The 18,293-nt window shown below is 42.9% G+C and overlaps 1 pseudogene; it reads right to left on the bottom strand.

Annotated features, from left to right (window-relative positions):
* Positions 1–2,483: 2,483 nt before the first annotated feature.
* On the bottom strand, positions 2,484–5,029 carry LOC147454287 (transcription factor MYC2-like; annotated as a pseudogene).
* Between the last annotated feature and the right edge of the window lie 13,264 nt (positions 5,030–18,293).

Here is an 18,293-nt window from a genome sequence, read left to right as displayed (position 1 = left end):
ATATGTGTAAATTTATGCTAGTATTTCTGGTTCGCTTCTTTGTGGGAAGAAAACTCAATCGACGGCCGCTTAATAAAAGAGACTTTCCTTAATATTGACTAGAATTAAGTCATAAAATGTAAGAAAAGTCAAGTCATGTGAGGCTGTGAAATGAAATGTAAAATTTAAAAAAACTCATTAATATATATATATGTGTGTGTGTGTGTGTGAGAGAGTGAGTGAAGTTTCACTTTAACATTCTAAAACAATAGAATGCAAAAAAAAATCAAGACATGTCAAGTGAAGTTTCACTTTAACATTCTAAAACAATACAACGCAAAAAAAAGTCAAGACATGTCAAGATATAAAATGAAAGTGAAATAAACATTTAAAGTAAGTCTCCATCATGCGCTGAAAACAATGAAAGTCTCCCTAACCCAACACAACACTAAGGTTTCTTTTAGAAAGCAAAAAGAGAAAAATGGTATAACCTTTCTATCACCCAAGTATGGTAGATTGGTTATGCCATTTCGCTCTTGAATAACAGGTCTTAAGTTCAACTCCTCGTCGGCTAGATCTTTAAGGTCTTTTGGAATAGTTTCTTACGACGTTAAAACTCTCTTCTTCTCGGGTGGGTGGGTGGGTGGGTGGGTGGGTGGGTGTGCTAATAAAAAAGAGAAAAATGGTATAACCTTTCTATCACCCAAGTGTGGTAGATTGGTTATCCCATTTCCCTCTTGAATAACAGGTCTAGAGTTTCAACTCCTCGTTGGCTAGAACGTTAAGGTCTCTTGGGATAGTTTCCTACGATGTTTAAACTCTCTTCTTCTCGAGTGTGGGTACGTGTATGCGCGCGCGCTAATAAAAAGAAGAAGAAAATGGTATAACCTTTCTATCACCCAAGTGTGGTAGATTGGTTATGCCATTTCCCTCTTGAATAACAGGTCCTAAGTTCAACTCATCGCCGGCTAGATCTTAAGGTCTCTTGGGATAGTTTTCTACGACGTTTAAACTCTCTTCTTCTCACGTGTGCGCGCGCGCGTGCACTAATAGAAAAGAGGAAAATGGTATAACCTTTCTACCACCCAAGTGTGGTAGATTGGTTATGCCATTTCTCTCTTGAATAACAAGTCTTGAGTTCAATTCCTCGTTGGCTAGATCTTTAAGGTCTCTTGGAATAATTTCCTACGACATTAAAACTCTCTTCTGGTCGGGTGCGTGGGTGTGTATGTATGTGTGTTCGCGCTAATAGAAAGAGGAAAATGGTATAACCTTTCTATCACCCAAGTGTGGTAGAATGGTTATGCCATTTCCCTCTTGAATAACAGGTCTTAAGTTCAACTCCTCATCGGTTAGATCTTTAAGGTCGCTTGGGATAGTTTCCTACGACGTTAAAATTCTCTTCTTCTCAGGTGTGTGGGTGGTTGTGTGTGTGTCCTAATAAAAAAGTGGAAAATGGTATAACCTTTCTATGACCCAAGTGTGGTAGATTGGTTATGCCATTTTCCTCTTGAATAACTGGTCTTGAGTTCAACACCTCGTCGACTAGATCTTTAAGGTATCTTGGGATAGTTTCCTACAACGTTAAACTCTCTTCTTCTCGGGTGTGTGTACTAATAAAAAAAGAGGAAAATCGTATAACCTTTCTATCACCCAAGAGTGGTAGATTGGTTATGCCATTTCACTCTTGAATAACAGTTCTTAAGTTCAACTCCTCGTCGGTTAGATCTTTAAGATCTCTTGGGATAGTTTCTTACAACGTTAAAACTCTCTTCTTCTCAGGTGTGTGGGTGGGTGCATAATAAAAAAGTGGAAAATGGTATAACCTCTCTATCAATAAAGTGTGGTAGATTGGTTATGTCATTTCCCTCTTGTATAACAGGTCTTGAGTTCCAACTCCTCAAGTGTGGTAGATTGGTTATGCCATTTACCTCTTGAATGATAGGTCTTGGGTTCAACTCCTCGTCGGCTAGATCTTTTAAGGTCTCTTGGGATAGTTTCCTACGACGTTAAAACTCTCTTCTTCTCAGGTGTGTGGGTGGGTGCATATGTGTGCACACTAATAAAAAAGTGGAAAATGGTATAACCTTTCTATCAGTCAAGTGTGGTAGATTGGTTCTTGTATAACAGGTCTTGAGTTCCAACTCCTCAAGTGTGGTAGATTGGTTATGCCATTTCCCTCTTGAATGACAGGTCTTGAGTTCAACTCCTCGTCGGCTAGAACTTTAATGTCTCTTAGGATAGTTTCCTACGACGTTGAAACTCTCTTCTTCTCAAGTGTGTCGGTGGATGTATGGGTGTGTGCGCTAATAAAAAAGAGGAAAATGGTATAACCTTTCTATCACCCAAGTGCGGTAGATTGGTTATGCCATTTCCCTCTACAATAACAGGTCTTGAGTTCAACTCCTCGTCGGCTAGCTCTTTAAGGTCTCTTGGGATAGTTTCCTACGACGTTAAAACTCTCTTCTTCTTCTTCTTCTTCTCTCTCTCTCTCTCTCTCTCTCTCTCTCTCCTCTTGAAACAAATCCTTGTGAAGATAGCTCAGAGTTATGAAATCTCCATAGCTCTTCATCTGTACATATACAAAAATCGTAGTGGTCAAAACTGGTAGATAAACTTGCTTAAATCTCAACAAGAGCAGGTTACTCCCATTTGAGAAATTGCAGCTACCAGCTGGTTTTCTGTGAGCAGATAAGGGTCTCTCATCCTCACAATCAGACTCTGGCTAACCGTGTGTTGGGATGTCGAAACGCTCGCTTGATTCACCTGCAATTGCAAATCCTGTAGAACCTTCATAACCTTGGCAACACAATGATTTTCAAGAGCACCTTGAACTTTGATGAGGGCCTCCCCTCCTGCAAGACAATGAACCTGTACCCCCAATTTGCACGACGAGCAAGCCATTGCATTACTATTATCCGTATTGGCAGTTGAGCAGCTACTTTGATCTTGAAGCACACTTCTCATGGCCGAATTGAGCCCTCCCGCATTTGAATGCATGAACCTCAGGGGCGCGGCCCACTGACCCTGAAGTCGCTTTTCCTCTCAATGCCTCTAATTGTGCAAGCAGCACTCTCTTCTCTACCTCCATGTCCTGCATCTTCACCTTTACTTCTTGAATGTATGTCGTCGCATCAGCCAGCAGTGAAGCCTTGTCCATCTTTGTTACATTCGGTACCACGGCTCTTAAGGCATAAAAATGCTGATTAAGCCTCTCTCTCCTTTGACGCTCAGCCTCTACATGGTTCAATGGCTCCTCCCTACCATTTGCAGGTTTTCTGCCCCTCTTCTTGGGCTTTTGATCACCAGCAGAAACCATGGATTGTGTCTCAATGAGGCTGCCTTCCATCTCTGTGCTCCTTGACTCTACATCAGCACAAATGGGTTTATCCTTCAAACTAGGTGAAACTGTGTTTGGCTTATGCCGTATACCGTGTCGGTTATGCGCCCACGCATTGCCCACATTATCCGCTCGAAATTTTGCAATTTGCTGAATCGAAGCATCACTCACTCCATGACCTTTATCATTCCCAAAGGCCTTGTGAGTACTAACAGATCCTCTCTTCTTGGCACATTTCAGCCAAGGATCACATAGCTCTTGCGAAAGATGGGACAGCTCTCTCAAATCAGCACCATAAGTCGTACCCACGTGTTGACAGTTCAAGAGACCGCCCTTTCCTGTTGAAATTGATGATTGGAGCCCCTGTCTGGGTTCATGGTAGCCTTGAACATGACTGAAGCTTGTGCTTGAATTGACCTTTCTCCAAGCATACACATTCTGCTCTGTAATAGCCTCACTAGTGCTGGACATATGCTCACCTGTATGATGCATATTGCTTGGCTCTTTCAACATGGAGTTAGCTATGGAGCTAGATGTCTGCGCATCTTGCCTTACCTTCTTCAATTCCGGTAATACTGCCGTATCCTCAAACTCACTTCTATGACTCAGCAAAGAATTGCCAGATGGAGAGGGCCCATACACCCCTGCCGATAAGTTCTCCCCTTTTTGCTTTGCAGAAATCGCATTCGAGCAAGAAATTTTCCCTGACAGATCACCTGTTGCCTTGTGCCCTGACTCATTACTGGATATGTGGCTATGTGTCAAGCCATAAACAGGGCTCGAGGCACATGCATGCATGCCAGCCGACAAAGACAACACATTACCTGAAATTGCAGAAGAGCCGCCCTGCGAAGGCCCATTGCAGTATGCATGAAAGGTACTATGCCATGTACTGTCAGGAAAGTAGACCCCCACTCTCTGCAAAAGAGCTGGGGCCTCAGGTATGACATCGGTGGACCCAAGCTCTAAAACACCGGTAGTGGTGGGTATGCATACAATTGTGTGTATGCCAAACTGTTGACCAAGTTGTGCTCTTACGCAATGGATCTTCTTTGCTTGCTCTGATCCAGCAACCCAGATACATTGAGATGTCGCGCACGCAAGACCAGGCGTACCCACCCCTACAGGAAAGGTATTCATCATGGAAACCAAAAAGAACCATTCTGTGTCGGTTACATCCGCATCTAATGCTGCATCGAGCTCAGCCAGATCTTGACCCTCCACCATAGCCTGGAGCTCTCTCAACACTTGTCTTCTTCTCTGCTGATCTGACCTTGAGCATGCAGGAGAATATTGTAGAGAAGCGCCTATGCTATTTGCATTGAAATAGCCATCTCCCCAGCAAAGAGATTGCTTACCTTCTGCTGTAGTTGCAAGCTGCCAGAAGATGGCGTAAGTCCAGCAATGAGGGCTATCTTCAGCAACAGATTGAAGCTTCTGTTGCAGACAATCTTCTTGCTGAGAGACGTGGATGCTCTGATGCTCCTCCCCCATGAAAGCTGCGAGCAGGGCCTCGTCATCGCCCCAGATACTACTCTTCATAGCGCTACTCTTCGCAGTTAAAGACGAGCTTGGCGCTGATGCGGAGACAGATTCACGTCATGGGATACGTGTAGACTTAGAGAATGTGTGTGTGCGCGAGAGAGAGAGGGAGAGACTCAGACTCTCAGAGAGAGAGTGTGAGGAGGAAGTACAGCAGAAGGGAGGCGGGCATTGGCCATCAAATAATTGGACATCGTTTTCACGCAGTTTCGATCACGTTTTCCAGATGTGCAGAAATCCACCTACAGTAGATTGTGATTTGTAAATCTGACGGTGCCCCTTAGGCCATTGCCATCGTGCAGAATAAAGGTTGGTTATAACCTTTATTGACTCAGATGAAGTGGGAATCGGGATTACTGCTCGCGATTTTGTTGCCCTTTGTTTTAAAACCATGTAAGCGCGTGAATAAGTAGAAAGAACAAAAAGTTTGTTTGTGTGTGTTTTGGGGGGGGGGGGGGGGGGAGGGAGGGAAGGGGGGCGACGCTCGCTAATAAGTGACACAGGGTTAGAGTCGAGGGATCGATGGTGGGTGAATGATCAATGGGGCGAGCGTGATCTAGGCTATCTAATCGCCGCGCAAAGGGGGGGCAGGTTTTTATACATGCGGCCTCGCTTTTTGTGCAACAACTCATGCTAGGGTAAAACACCCAAATAAAAAACGAGGTCCTTCTATAGGGACCCGACAACCCCCAATTAAAGTAAGGAAAAGCGCCAATGGAGAGATAACACAGCTTCAGTGCTCTCGTGGTTAGAGTAGGCGAAAGTAAATCGTGTCCCTTACATCTCGGATTTAATCCTTGTTAGCGTGTTGGCTTTTTACTCCCCTTGGGGGTGTCTCCTTTTTCGCCCCCGATTTTGTTACATTGCAAAATTGTTGCGGTGTCGTCTGTCACCTTTGTATCGCCGACCAAGCTGCGGCTTTTACGAGTGGTAGATGTTGCTCTCACCTCTGTAATGCACGTCTCCATGCTCAAAACAGTGCATTATTCAGCTCAAAATTTGTCTGTTCACTTAGGTGGTCCTCTATTGGGTGTTTTATCCTAGCTCGGATGGATAGGACTGAAGGAGTACGAGCGGAAGTGCGACGCGAGAGAGAGTGCGAGAAGAAGAGCACGACGATATGGTGAACTCGCTCTACTGTAATGTGTAGAGCATAGTGAGTTCTTATTAGGTTTTTACAAAAGAATATGTGTACATACCTGGCGGCCCGCCCACTTACCTAGGCGACCACATTGGGCTTTATACCCCAACAACCTCCCACTTAAAGTCCAATGTGGTACTTTAAGTGTGAGAGAAGCTACTATACAAGCTAATATACAAGAGATGTAGAGAAGTGATGTACTTCCCTACACCTATCTGCTTGCGAAAATGCACAAAGCTCTCTGAGGGAAGTCCTTTTGTAAGTAGATCAGCAGGATTTTCTGTGGTGTGAACTTTGACAAGCTGAAGTTGCTTATCCTCGAGCATTTCCCTGATGAAATGATACTTCACATCCACATGCTTTGTCTTTGAGTGATAAACTGGATTGCGAGCCAATTGTATAGCACTTTGACTATCACAATATAACACAGGCATCTCTTCTTTGATTCCCAAATCTGTTACTAGTCGATTAAGCCAAATTGATTCTTTGCATGCCTCTAATGCTGCAACATATTCAGCCTCTGTAGTAGACTGAGTAACACAATCTTGTAATCTAGAACGCCATGATATTGCTCCACCAGCCAATGTAAAGACATACCCTGACGTAGACCTTCGGTTGTCTAAGTCACCTGCATAATCTGAGTCTGTAAAACCCTTTACACTTAGCTCCTGACTCCCATAGCATATACGCATACTCTTTGTAGCTTTCAGGTATCTCAATATTCCTTTCACTGCCTCCCAATGTTTCTTGCCTGGGTTTGACATGTATCGACTTACTACTCCCACTGCAAATGCAATGTCTGGGCGAGTAGCAATCATTGCATACATCAAACTACCCGCTGCAGACGCATATGGAATCTTATCCATTTCAGCCTGTTCTTCCTCAGACAGAGGACAATCTTGTTTGCTAAGTTTCACATATGGTGGCAATGGAACACTCAATGCCTTTCCCTTCTCCATATTGAAACGTTGCAAAACCTTGTCAATATACTCTGTTTGAGATAACCAAATCAACTTCTTTGATCTGTCTCTCTCAATGCGCATACCAAGTATATGACTTGCCTCACCCATGTCTTTCATGTCAAACGATTTTGCCATCTTTGACTTCAAAGCTGAAATTTCTTCCAAGTGCTTGCCAGCAATCAACATGTCATCCACATACAAAATAAGGATCAGCCAACTGCCATCCTTAGCCTTCTTTGTATATAGACAGTGATCGAACTCACTACGTTTGTAGCCTTGAGAAAGCATAAACTTGTGGAATTTATGGTACCATGCCCTCGGTGATTGTTTTAAGCCATAAAGACTCTTTAACAACTGGCATACCCAATCTTCCTTGCCTTTCTCAACAAACCCTTCTGGCTGCTGCATGTAAATTTCCACATCTAAATCACCATGCAAGAACGCTGTCTTGACATCCATTTGGTGCAACACCAAATCTAATATGGCAACCAATGCAAGAAAGCATCTCAATGTAGTCATCTTGACCACCGGAGAGAAGACTTCATCAAAGTCAATGCCTTGTTCTTGCTTAAAGCCCTTGGCAACAAGCCTTGCTTTGTACTTTGGCTGACTATCATGAGCGGTGATCTTATACCTGTAAACCCATTTACAAGGTAGAGCCTTTTTGCCCCGTGGTAATTTAACTAGCTTCCATGTCTGGTTTTTATGCAGAGCTGTCATCTCTGACTGCATGGCCAATTGCCAATTCCCGGAGTCCTTCATTTGCACTGCTTCCTTGTAACATGAAGGCTCATTGCAATCAGTCAACATGACATAGTTCATAGATGGAACAAACCTATCAGGAGGTCGCGTGACACGTCCAGATCTACGCACAATAGGTGGCTCAGGCTCAGCCACAACCTGTGGTTCCACTCTATCCTGTCCTTGCTCCTCTTGAGCCCTGACATTTTGTCTTGCACGTGCAGGTCCATCTTCTTGGAAGACAACTCTTCTAATCTCCTCAACCCTCTCTGGTTTAGAATGATATTTGGATTCATTAAAGTGAACATCATTGCTGCGGACAACCTTTCTGGATTCGGGATCCCAAAGTCTGTACCCCATCTCACCAGAATTACCATAGCCTAGAAAGATGCACTTTCTACTCTTTGGCTCAAGTTTGTTCCTAAATTCCTTTGGAACGTGAGTATATGCCTCACAGCCAAAGACTCTGAGATGCTTGTATGAGGGCATTTTGCCTGACCATACCATCTCTGGCACTGAATCCTTCTGCAAAACCTTGTTAGGAGATCTATTTACAAGATGAACAGCTGTTGATACAGCTTCAGCCCAAAACCCATTTGGCAGTTGTGCATTAGACAACATACTTCTGACCTTCTCTTGTATGGTCCTATTCATCCTCTCAGCAACACCATTTTGAGGAGGATTGTAAGGAGCAGTAAGTTCACGTTTTATACCTTTTGACTCACAAAAGTCCTGAAAGGCCTTTGAAACATACTCTCCACCATTGTCAGTGCGTAAGCATTTAAGCTTCTTGCCACTCTGATTCTCCACAAGTGTCACAAACGTTTTGAAAACACTAAACGCTTCATCCTTGTTCTTGAGAAAGTAAACCCATACTTTCCTCGAGTAATCATCTATAAATGTCATAAAGTAAGAAGCTCCCCCTAGAGATAGGTTAGGCATAGGTCCACACAAATCACTATGAACAAGTGCCAACTGTGTATCTCTTCTACTGCTTCTATGCTTATGTGGCTGTTGTGTTTGCTTACCATACAGACAATGTTCACAGAATTCAAAATCATTAAATGAAAAGCCAGGCAAATAACCAGAACGAGACAAGATTTCCATTCCCTTCTTGGACATATGTCCTAACCGGCTATGCCACAAAGAAACGTTCGGTTGCTCGGTTACATTGATTACATTTTTAGAGACATTTGATACATAAATCATGTAAAGCCCTCCAGAATTTACTCCATGTGCTACTGTCATAGAACCCTTGGATATCTTCCACATGTTCTGTCCAAAAGTGGTGACGTAGCCAATATCATCAAGTAAACCTGTGTTGATCAAGCTCTTTGTAATTGCGGGAACATGTCTCACATTCTTCAGCGTGAAAGAAGAGCCATTCTGAAACTTCAATTGCACATCTCCAACACCTAAGATCTCACATGTGTGCCCATTGCCTAGCCGAACATGATCTTTAGTGGTCACATAAGAGGTAAACCACTCCTTGTTTGGAGACACATGAAGTGATGCCCCTGAGTCTATAATCCAGTCACTCAGTGCATTTCCATCAGATGCTGTAAGAAGAGCTGAGTCCATTGTATTCTTCAAGAACTAGATGTCTCCTAACACTAGACTGTCATCCTCTACAACAGTGTTTGTCACATTTATTTCTTGAATCTTCACTGAGGACTTGTTCTTCTCACCATGGTCTTCAGCTTTCTCTTTGCCTTTTTCTGCTTTCCATTCTCTGCAGTCTCTTTTCATGTGACCCTTCTTGCCACAATGGTAGCATTCTATGTCACTCTTGCCTTTAGCACTGCGGGACTTGCTACGAGACTGATTCCTCTTTCCACCTTTGTACTTTTCTTTGGTCCTTCCCCTGACAACTAAGGTTGTTCCTTTGCCTTTGTCCATTGTCTTTCTATTGGTTTCTTCAGTAAGCAGACTTCCTTCTACACCTGCTATGTTCAAACCATCTGGAGGTGCAGAATTACTCAAAGCTGTGCGAAAAGTGTCCCAACTTTCCGGCAATGTGATCAACAGGAACATAGCTCTAACAGGTTCATCAAACTTGACACCTTGAGCTGACAACTGACTATAGATTGTGTTGAATTCATTCAGATGATTGGACATAGGTGTCCCTTCTTTCATCTTCAAGTCAACAAGCTTCTCAAGCAAGTATACCTGTGAAGCTGCACTCTGCTTCTCATAAAGATCACTCAGCTTTAACCATGCTTGATAAGCCGACATCTCATCTGCTACATTGAAGTAAACGCTTTCTGCCAAAGTCAGCATAATGGTAGAAAGTGCCAATTCATCCATTTCGCTCCATTCATCTTCGTCCATATCTTCTGGTTTTATCCCTTTGAGCTTTATAGGTTTTATCTGCTTCTTTTGTACCAACACGTGCCAAATTTGCTTCTTCCACAATGGGAAATTGGTTCCATCCAGCTTCTTGATATTGTAAAGAGCAGTGTCCTGTGATCCAGCCATAGCTACGCTTCACAGTGGTTTACTTTCTTGGGAAAAATTCGGTAGAGTTTCCCCTATAAACTGACCTCTGAACCAATATCAACCTGTCAAATGAACCAAGAAAGCTTCAGATTCTGCATAAATTTCGGCACAGTCTCCTTTGTAAAATGGCTCTGGTGTACTCAAAAACAGACCAAAAAACAGCTCAAAAAACACTGTCTCTCTGACACTGTAAGCTGCGGGTAAACCTGTCCTGCACCTGTACTGTCTCTGACTGTCCTGTCACTGTCCTGTAAGCATAGACTGCGACAATGCCTCAACGGCAGTAAAGCAAAGATGCAATCCCAACTGTCTAACTCACAGTCAATACATCCTAGCTGCCTATCTAAGGGTGCTCGAGGGATCGCTCCAAGACCTGTATCACCGAAAGGATCTCAACATTTGAGAATCCCCCAGCTTAATAAAACCTCACTCGACCCTCAACAAAGGCTGCAGTAAATCTGACAGTACATAGACTTCCCACAAAGTCGTACATCCACAAATTTCCCACTATATGCTGTAACCGGCTGCGGCGGTTGTTTGCTGCATGACTCACAGCCAGCAAACCCTCAACAGACATACATCATCTCTGACAATACATCCCATGTGGAAGTACCTGCAATGTCAGGATGAAATCTGGAATATCAAGCAGCAAACACAAGCTACCTGATGAACTAGTGGATGTCGCCTACAGTCTGTGTGTAGATGCGCCCGTGTCGTATGTGACACGCCTCCAAGAACTGTGAGCCGTCCTTCGATGTGTAGACAGCCACAAATCAACACTCTGGGAGTGTCGATATCCTCAGCACCTGCAGTCGTAGGCTGAAAACCCCAAATTTGCAGAGTCGGATCTGCACCGAACGGTGGCCGAGATGACCTCAGAATGAAATTCTGAGAACACCAAGCCCTTCGGATTCTCCCACAGGATTTGGGGCCGTATCTTTGCCTGTCGAATTTCACTCCAATCTGAGCTGGTGACTCTAGCCTCCTGCAGTGCTGCCCCAAGCCTCGATCTGAGCTCTGATACCAGTTGAAGGAGTACGAGCGGAAGTGCGACACGAGACAGAGTGCGAGAAGAAGAGCACGACGATATGGTGAACTCGCTCTACTGTAAAGTGTAGAGCATAGTGAGTTCTTATTAGGTTTTTACAAAAGAATATGTGTACATACCTGGCGGCCCGCCCACTTACCTGGGCGACCACATTGGGCTTTATACCCCAACAAGGACGCAGGTCTGCGTACGAAGAGGTCGGGGGTTCAATGGGTAGCCGCAAAGGAGGGGATCCCTACTTTTTTTTTCCTCAATGGAATGCGATCAACGGCGGATTAAACCTCCGTCGTCGATCCCTCCACTTTCACTTTGTCACATATAGTTGGGAAGAAAGGGGGGGGGGGGGGGGGGGGGCGGGTTGGTTGTGTCTGCAGCGTACAAAAAAGGGGTAAGCAATCAATGAGTGCTAGCTCAGTTGATAGAGCAAGAGCCTCTTGTGTCTAAGATATTGGGTTCAAACCTCCTTGACAACTCGTGTGACATGAAGCCCTTAGGGGCTGCTCCCATGGTCCATATGATGGGTTGGCCACCCTTATCCAGCTGGGAAGCTCCACCTCACGGAGTCGGGGGTGTGAGTTTTTCAAGTTCCTACTCTCTCTATAAATTTATTTATTTTTTTTTTAAAAGGGGTAAGCATATGACTCTGAACGTCTTTTGGGACTCCAACCAATTCCTTTTAACAAAGTTGGTGACTACTGGGAAGAACATGATGGCAATAACGCCATATAGTATGCTATTGTCAGAACTATAACCATTCTTTTTATTGAAAAAATTGATAAGCAGAATTTGGATTAAAGTACGCTATTGTTAGGAGTGTCGCAATTGTAACTACAACAATACAGAAAGCCAACTATCCGTCACACTAGAATGAAGTTGCAATTATTAGATGGCCGTAATGAGAGACCTCCAAGAAATACATCAAATTCTCTCACAAGGTGAAGGCTAAAGGGCATTTAAGCTTAAAACTATGGCGTTTAAGCCGTCACCAACATGAAGGCAAAACTATAGCACTCCTTGCTCAATAGCATCCACATGTGAACACTCAACTGGGAGTCATGCTCTATTGCACAACCATGATTGGCCTCTAAAAGACGACACCTTGGACAAAAAGCTCCAAAAATAAGCCATCCTTCATCGAGGCAAAGAAGCCATTGATTCTACACACACACACACACACTTTGTTAATTGCTTTTTTACAGCTTTCAGCTTGAAAAAAACTCTATTAAAACCACTAAAATTATGTCACTATAGGTAAATGGCTTCAAATTTACACTCAGTGTAAAATCTACCATGGGGTAGAGCCCTTATAGGCTATTTACTACCACTTAAGCTATAACTGGCAAGTAAAAGAACGTGGGTGTATTTACTCTACACTTACCTACTCTGCCGTGAGGCGTTGTGATAAAGATACTTGGCAATGGTGAGCCGGATCACTACTGAGGCGGCCGCGTGGTGTCGATTCCCCAGAGGGTGCATGCTGCACTCAAGATCTAAGAAGTAATCTACGCAAGCCAGAGTGATGATGTTCCCCCCTCTATTAAAGGAGGTGAGGACGCTTTCTGCCCCTCACTTAGCTTTGGGTGTGTGTTTTTTAAGAGAGAGGACTATGTGTTGATTTGTAATATTTACTGATGCACCAACATGGAGCTTATAGCGCAACCAACTCAGGTTTTCCACTATTTACTAAACGAAGCTTTCTTTCCTGTTGTGATTTCATAAACATATACATGCTTGGGTATTTTTCTAAACCTGCTCAAGATGCCTGTTATGGCCCATCGAATATGGTTGCTTTATTATTACATAAAGTTGAATGGTTTTTCTATTAACCCCTCAATTGGGTTTCGGATTTTATTTCAGTAGATGACACATATTGTTTTAATAAAGGTAGCACTTAATGGTGAGGTTTTGGTTGGAAATTTTTACCGCTTTGCACAAATGGTTATTCTAATGCTTTGCGACAACTGGTTCACTGGTTTTTTAGGGGAGGTATTTGTCTAATCATGCTCGTAAACATATTGACAGTGCGGACAACATTGATTTTTGCGCAATGATATGGGGGAATATGGTATGCTCGGCTTGACATAGGAGTAGTAAGGTGCGTGGAGCTTTGGGATGGATTATATACACCTAATGAATAGTGGGTCTTACACATGATACTGACGCTATATCATCATTTTCATATCACTTACTAACTTTGGTAATACCTACTGTGTGGGTTGGCTTACTGAACTATGTCATGGTCTCTTTTTGCCCATTATGAAGGTAAGTATCCTATCATTTACATATACTGATAAACCCTACAGTGTGGGTTGGCTTACTGAACTTTGTGGTGATTTCTTTTGCCCACAGAGAAGGTAAGTATCCTCTCTATGCATAATGGATCTTTGGTTGGAAAGGTACACCCCGGATGGGTATTGATTCTTGCATATGGTACTGTCGTTGTCGGTACATTAAGGAGCTTTGGGATGGGGGGTATACCCCGGATGATTATTGGTTTCTGAGCTTGGTAATGTCGCTATAACTCGATACCATGTTAAACTATCGCTTATAAAATCTGGTATAACTCCCTGGTTGGGTTTACTTAGTGATTTTTTGGGTCGTTTTTTGCCTTTTAACACGTTGATGTTGATTTTTTTTATTTTTTATTTTGGCGACCTTGGGGGGGTTATGGCTTGGCTACACTACATGTATGCACCTGTTTGTTATCAGTTGATAGGTCAAGATAATGCAATACTCTATTTGCATTCACAGCTTGACCGGGTTCTTTTTGGTTTGACAGTCGAACAGGCTAAGATACCACAAAAGTTCTCTACCACTTGGCTTGCTAAGAGATTGTGACTTATAGAATTAGGAAGGATTGGATTCCACTTTAACTTTATCAGTTTTGAATATATTCAATAACAGGCTTGTACTCGTTTATAATATTTTAGGCTTCTTTAAAGACGGAGCCCCATTAATTTGGCAGATAAAAAACTCAAGAAGTTGGTGTTGGGGAGCATACCACTTGGAGTAGAAGGGGGTGTGGCCCTCTGGTTAAGATTAAAATACTAAATAAAACTTTGGGTTGATAAAGCCTTGTTTAAAAAAAGCAAAATTGCTTTGGACTAAGCTTGAAAGGTTTAAAGAAAAGTTAAAAGATGGACATGGATAACAACTGGTATAGTCCATTGATACCTGTAAAACACATCCAAGGCTAACATATCTGTTGTCTTGTTTGGATGGATGCAGGTAAGGACTCTATCTTATCTTGGAGGTTTTTTTTGGCTTAAAGCTGTTGTCCACACATGGTTGCACATACAATTAGTGCAGAGGAAGTACATCTAATAACTGTATACTAGAATGAGGCTTCATTCTTATGAGCATTGTACAAAAATGATTCTAAGACTGAGTTGTTTTTGCACTTATCATTTTCCTTTCTCTGGAGCCAGCTGTCTTTTGAATGTGAAAGTTCAATTATGTGTTATTATTTATGTTAAAACAGCTACACACACGTCCTAAACATAAGGTTTTTCCTTTCTTATGGGGAAATCGGGACGCTGGCTTTAGAAATCTGTTTTGAGACTTAGCTCTAAGTTGGACTCACAATCTGTAATTCCTTAACTGGTTGGCTAGTGTTAGGTGGTCCTTCATAGACTAAATTTTTGGTTTCCTGCTCACGGCTATCATAGTTTCTGACTTTGCCGGTTTAAGGAGTGCAGGCCCAATCTACAAGACTAATCATACTTATATATTTCCTTTCAGGAACACAAACACTATAGAATGACAGCCCGCATGAGAGTAAATTACAACCCTAAGAATCATACAAGGATTCTAGAGCATATAAAATTTTATTTAAAAGACCACACTCCAAAGAAAGCCCTGGCAGTTAGAACTCGACCCTTCCTGGCTAGAAAAGCCAAAAATTGTGTCACTTACTACAAGAAGCTGTTATAGCCACTCTAACTCTTTTGTATATTGCAGACCCTTGCTCTCTCGCAAGGCTTGGAATTATCCTCAAAACCTCTTTTTGTAGCAAAATCTATGGTCCTAAGATGTATTAGCAGCTTGGATGCTTCCCAACTAATATATGACTCGGCTCTTACAACCACAAACAAAAAGATGTCTATCTTACATATGTTGTCTTTGAATGATTGGGTCAAAGTTTTGGCTACCTTGGACAAGGATTCCAAAGATGGTGTTAATCTTATTTCCCAGTACATAGCTCAGTTTCCTATACTTTTTGTACAATATCAGCATGAACTAGCCCTTTTCTCTTCCTCTGGAGTTGACCTATCCAAATTTTTGCAAAAACTATGTGGCCTCAATCCTTCTTTCATTAGCACCCCAGCTACTCCAACTATCCCTCAAACGTGAAGAGCTTGGACATGATTCTCCTGTCAAGGAAGTTGGATGTGATTCTCCTGTGAGAGGAGGTTTGCTAATCACCATGATATCTGCCTTTGGTGATAGGATATCTTTATTGCCAATTTGGCATTCATTGGCCACTGGTAATTCTATAGGGTTGACACTTTGGAACTCTGTAAATTATTTATTAAGTGGTTGATCCTTTTGTCGCTTAGACAGAGGTAATAATTCTTTTGGGCTTTGCACTTCTTTTGTTGATTTCTCTTTTAGCTTCTTACGCAAAGCTAGTAACCCTTTAAGCCTTTGAATTTCTTTAGAGGTAAAAGGATTACCTTTTGGTGACTGTTTTTCTATTGGTGTAGTTGTACCTATTGTTGGTGCAGACATGCTTGTTGTAGATGCTGCAGATATACCGATTGTAGGTGCAATACACACACACGTACGCACGCACGCATGCGCGCGCGCGCACACACACACACACACACACACACACACACATATATATATATATATATACCAATTGTAGGTGCAATATATATACACGCACGCACACACACACACACACACACACACATATAAACTATATTGTATACACACACACACACATATATATAAACTATATTGTCAGGGCTCTAATAGAGAGGCCATGGGATACATCAAAAAGGATGTGAATAGTTACTCCTAGGCGATGAGGGTAGAGAGGTTTTCCACCAGCTTTTTGATTATGCTAATAGAGAAGGTATGTAATGGAATTGTCCTATTAACTTGAGAGTAGCGAAAATTAGAGAGAGTACTTTTGTGAAATTACTTGGTGAGCATAGCGGGTGAACATAATTGATGGTAGCAACATAAACATATCATTTAGTTAACTTGGCATGAACAATACTTTTGCAAGAGAGAGAGTTTAGAGCACATGACAACAAATGAGGACCGGATTTATGTGGAGCCGGTCCCCCCTCCAATAGCCATTTGTATTATTGTTTCTCCCATCAAGAGAGACTTGTTACAATACAATATTTGTGTTCCTTGTGACCTAGGTGATGCAATGAAGATGGAAAGCTTCATGCATCACGAGTATAACATAAACTTTGTGGAAAGCATCATTAACTATCCCAAGCCTCAGTCCCAAGACCTCAAACTGTCAGGAAAAGGGTCTTGTAACCTAAGAACTAGGATGGTCATGGACTACGGCCAAGGGTCGGGCTAGACAGTGTGGACAAGGGATCCGTCTAGGACAAGGGGCTAGGAGCCCGCATATATAAAGGGAGGTTGGGAGGAGGATCTTCAGTCTAGTTTCCCCTAGTTCTTACACTGGTATCAGAGCTTAGGTTAGCTAGGAAGTCTCTCTTCCACTCTCTCTCTAGACGTGGTCACTTTTTGCTCCTAAAAATAGGGCCTTGAGGTGAGAACCGTCGCTTTTGTAGGGTTTTTACCAAATTTAGCAACGAACTGCCTAAATCGGGTACGCTTTCCTGTTTTGGAAGAGGAGCTATGGTGCACGAAACGGCGTCCTCTTGGGCTTGACAGGATCGCCTTGGCGAAGGGGGTGGGCTTCTAAGAGCTCGCGGTCATTAGCCGCTTGAGCAAGCCACACACAGCCTGTGTAGGCTCGCGCTACCTGCCCCACGCTGTCTGCGTTTTTTTTTCATCAAAAAAATCGTTGATTTTCACATGGCAAGGCCAATTGGCAATCAATTTTGAGCCTTGGCCATTGTTGGTGGCCCTTCCCACAAGCAAGGCGGCACAAGCAAGAGCCTTCGTGTGCGGGGCAAGCAACAAGCCGTCTTGGCTTTCCATCGAGTCTCACGACTTACGGTCCCGCTCAACTATTGCAGAAAATTCCAGAAACCTGCATATTTTTTACAATTGCGATAGTTTCAATGGGCGTTCATGCAACATAATCGTTCGTCGATTACGAAAGCTTTCAATAATCAAGCTTCTTGACATCGGTGACGTTTCAACCATCTACACTACACGATTTCAGTCATCTTGTGAAGACACGGGCGATTTTGCGAATTTTGTCTTTTACGCCGCTTGTGCAAATTCTTCCTTTTTCGATGGTAAGGTGCTACGATGCACAATTGGAGTTAGCTAGACTTGGCAAGTGCTACCAACATCAGGTTTTTTTTTTTGAGTACTTCTTTCACTGCACTGTGTCGCCATGGATTCGGATATCAACATGACATTCGATTTTGAGCAATCCTACCAATGACGGCTCGCGGCCGGATCCTCTCAAGGAGAGTACCCGCGACGCTACGACAGGAGAAGATACTTATGAATTGCTCGATATTCAAGAATTTCGTGCACTTCAGACACGCATGACAGTCATGGATGAAAATTTTAAGGCTTTAAATGAAAATGTTACTAAACTTTCCACATTAGTCATTCAATTAATGCAACAACAGTCTAAGAGTCCTGCTGACACCCACATGCATGAGCACGTTGGAACACAAGGGCAAGGCCCAATTAATGAAACGCTGCATACTCTCACTACCAAAGAGGTAGATGACTTGTTAAAGAACTTTAAACCACCATTTTTCAAGGGCGAAGACCGAGACCGCAATAAGGATGAAGTGAACATCTTTCTCAATAAATGGGATGGAATTCACGCCTTACGGCGTACTCCGGATGCAATCAGAGCTCTGCAAACGAGCTTAACTCTGGAAGGCAAGTCCTACAAATGGTGGATGTCTCTCA

The sequence above is a fragment of the Adiantum capillus-veneris genome, chromosome 7 (assembly GCF_014529385.1).
Source record: "Adiantum capillus-veneris isolate H3 chromosome 7, ASM1452938v2, whole genome shotgun sequence".
Classification (NCBI taxonomy): domain Eukaryota; kingdom Viridiplantae; phylum Streptophyta; class Polypodiopsida; order Polypodiales; family Pteridaceae; genus Adiantum; species Adiantum capillus-veneris.
The sequence above is the reverse complement of the archived record's forward strand: the minus strand, read 5'-3'. Positions and strand labels throughout refer to the sequence as shown.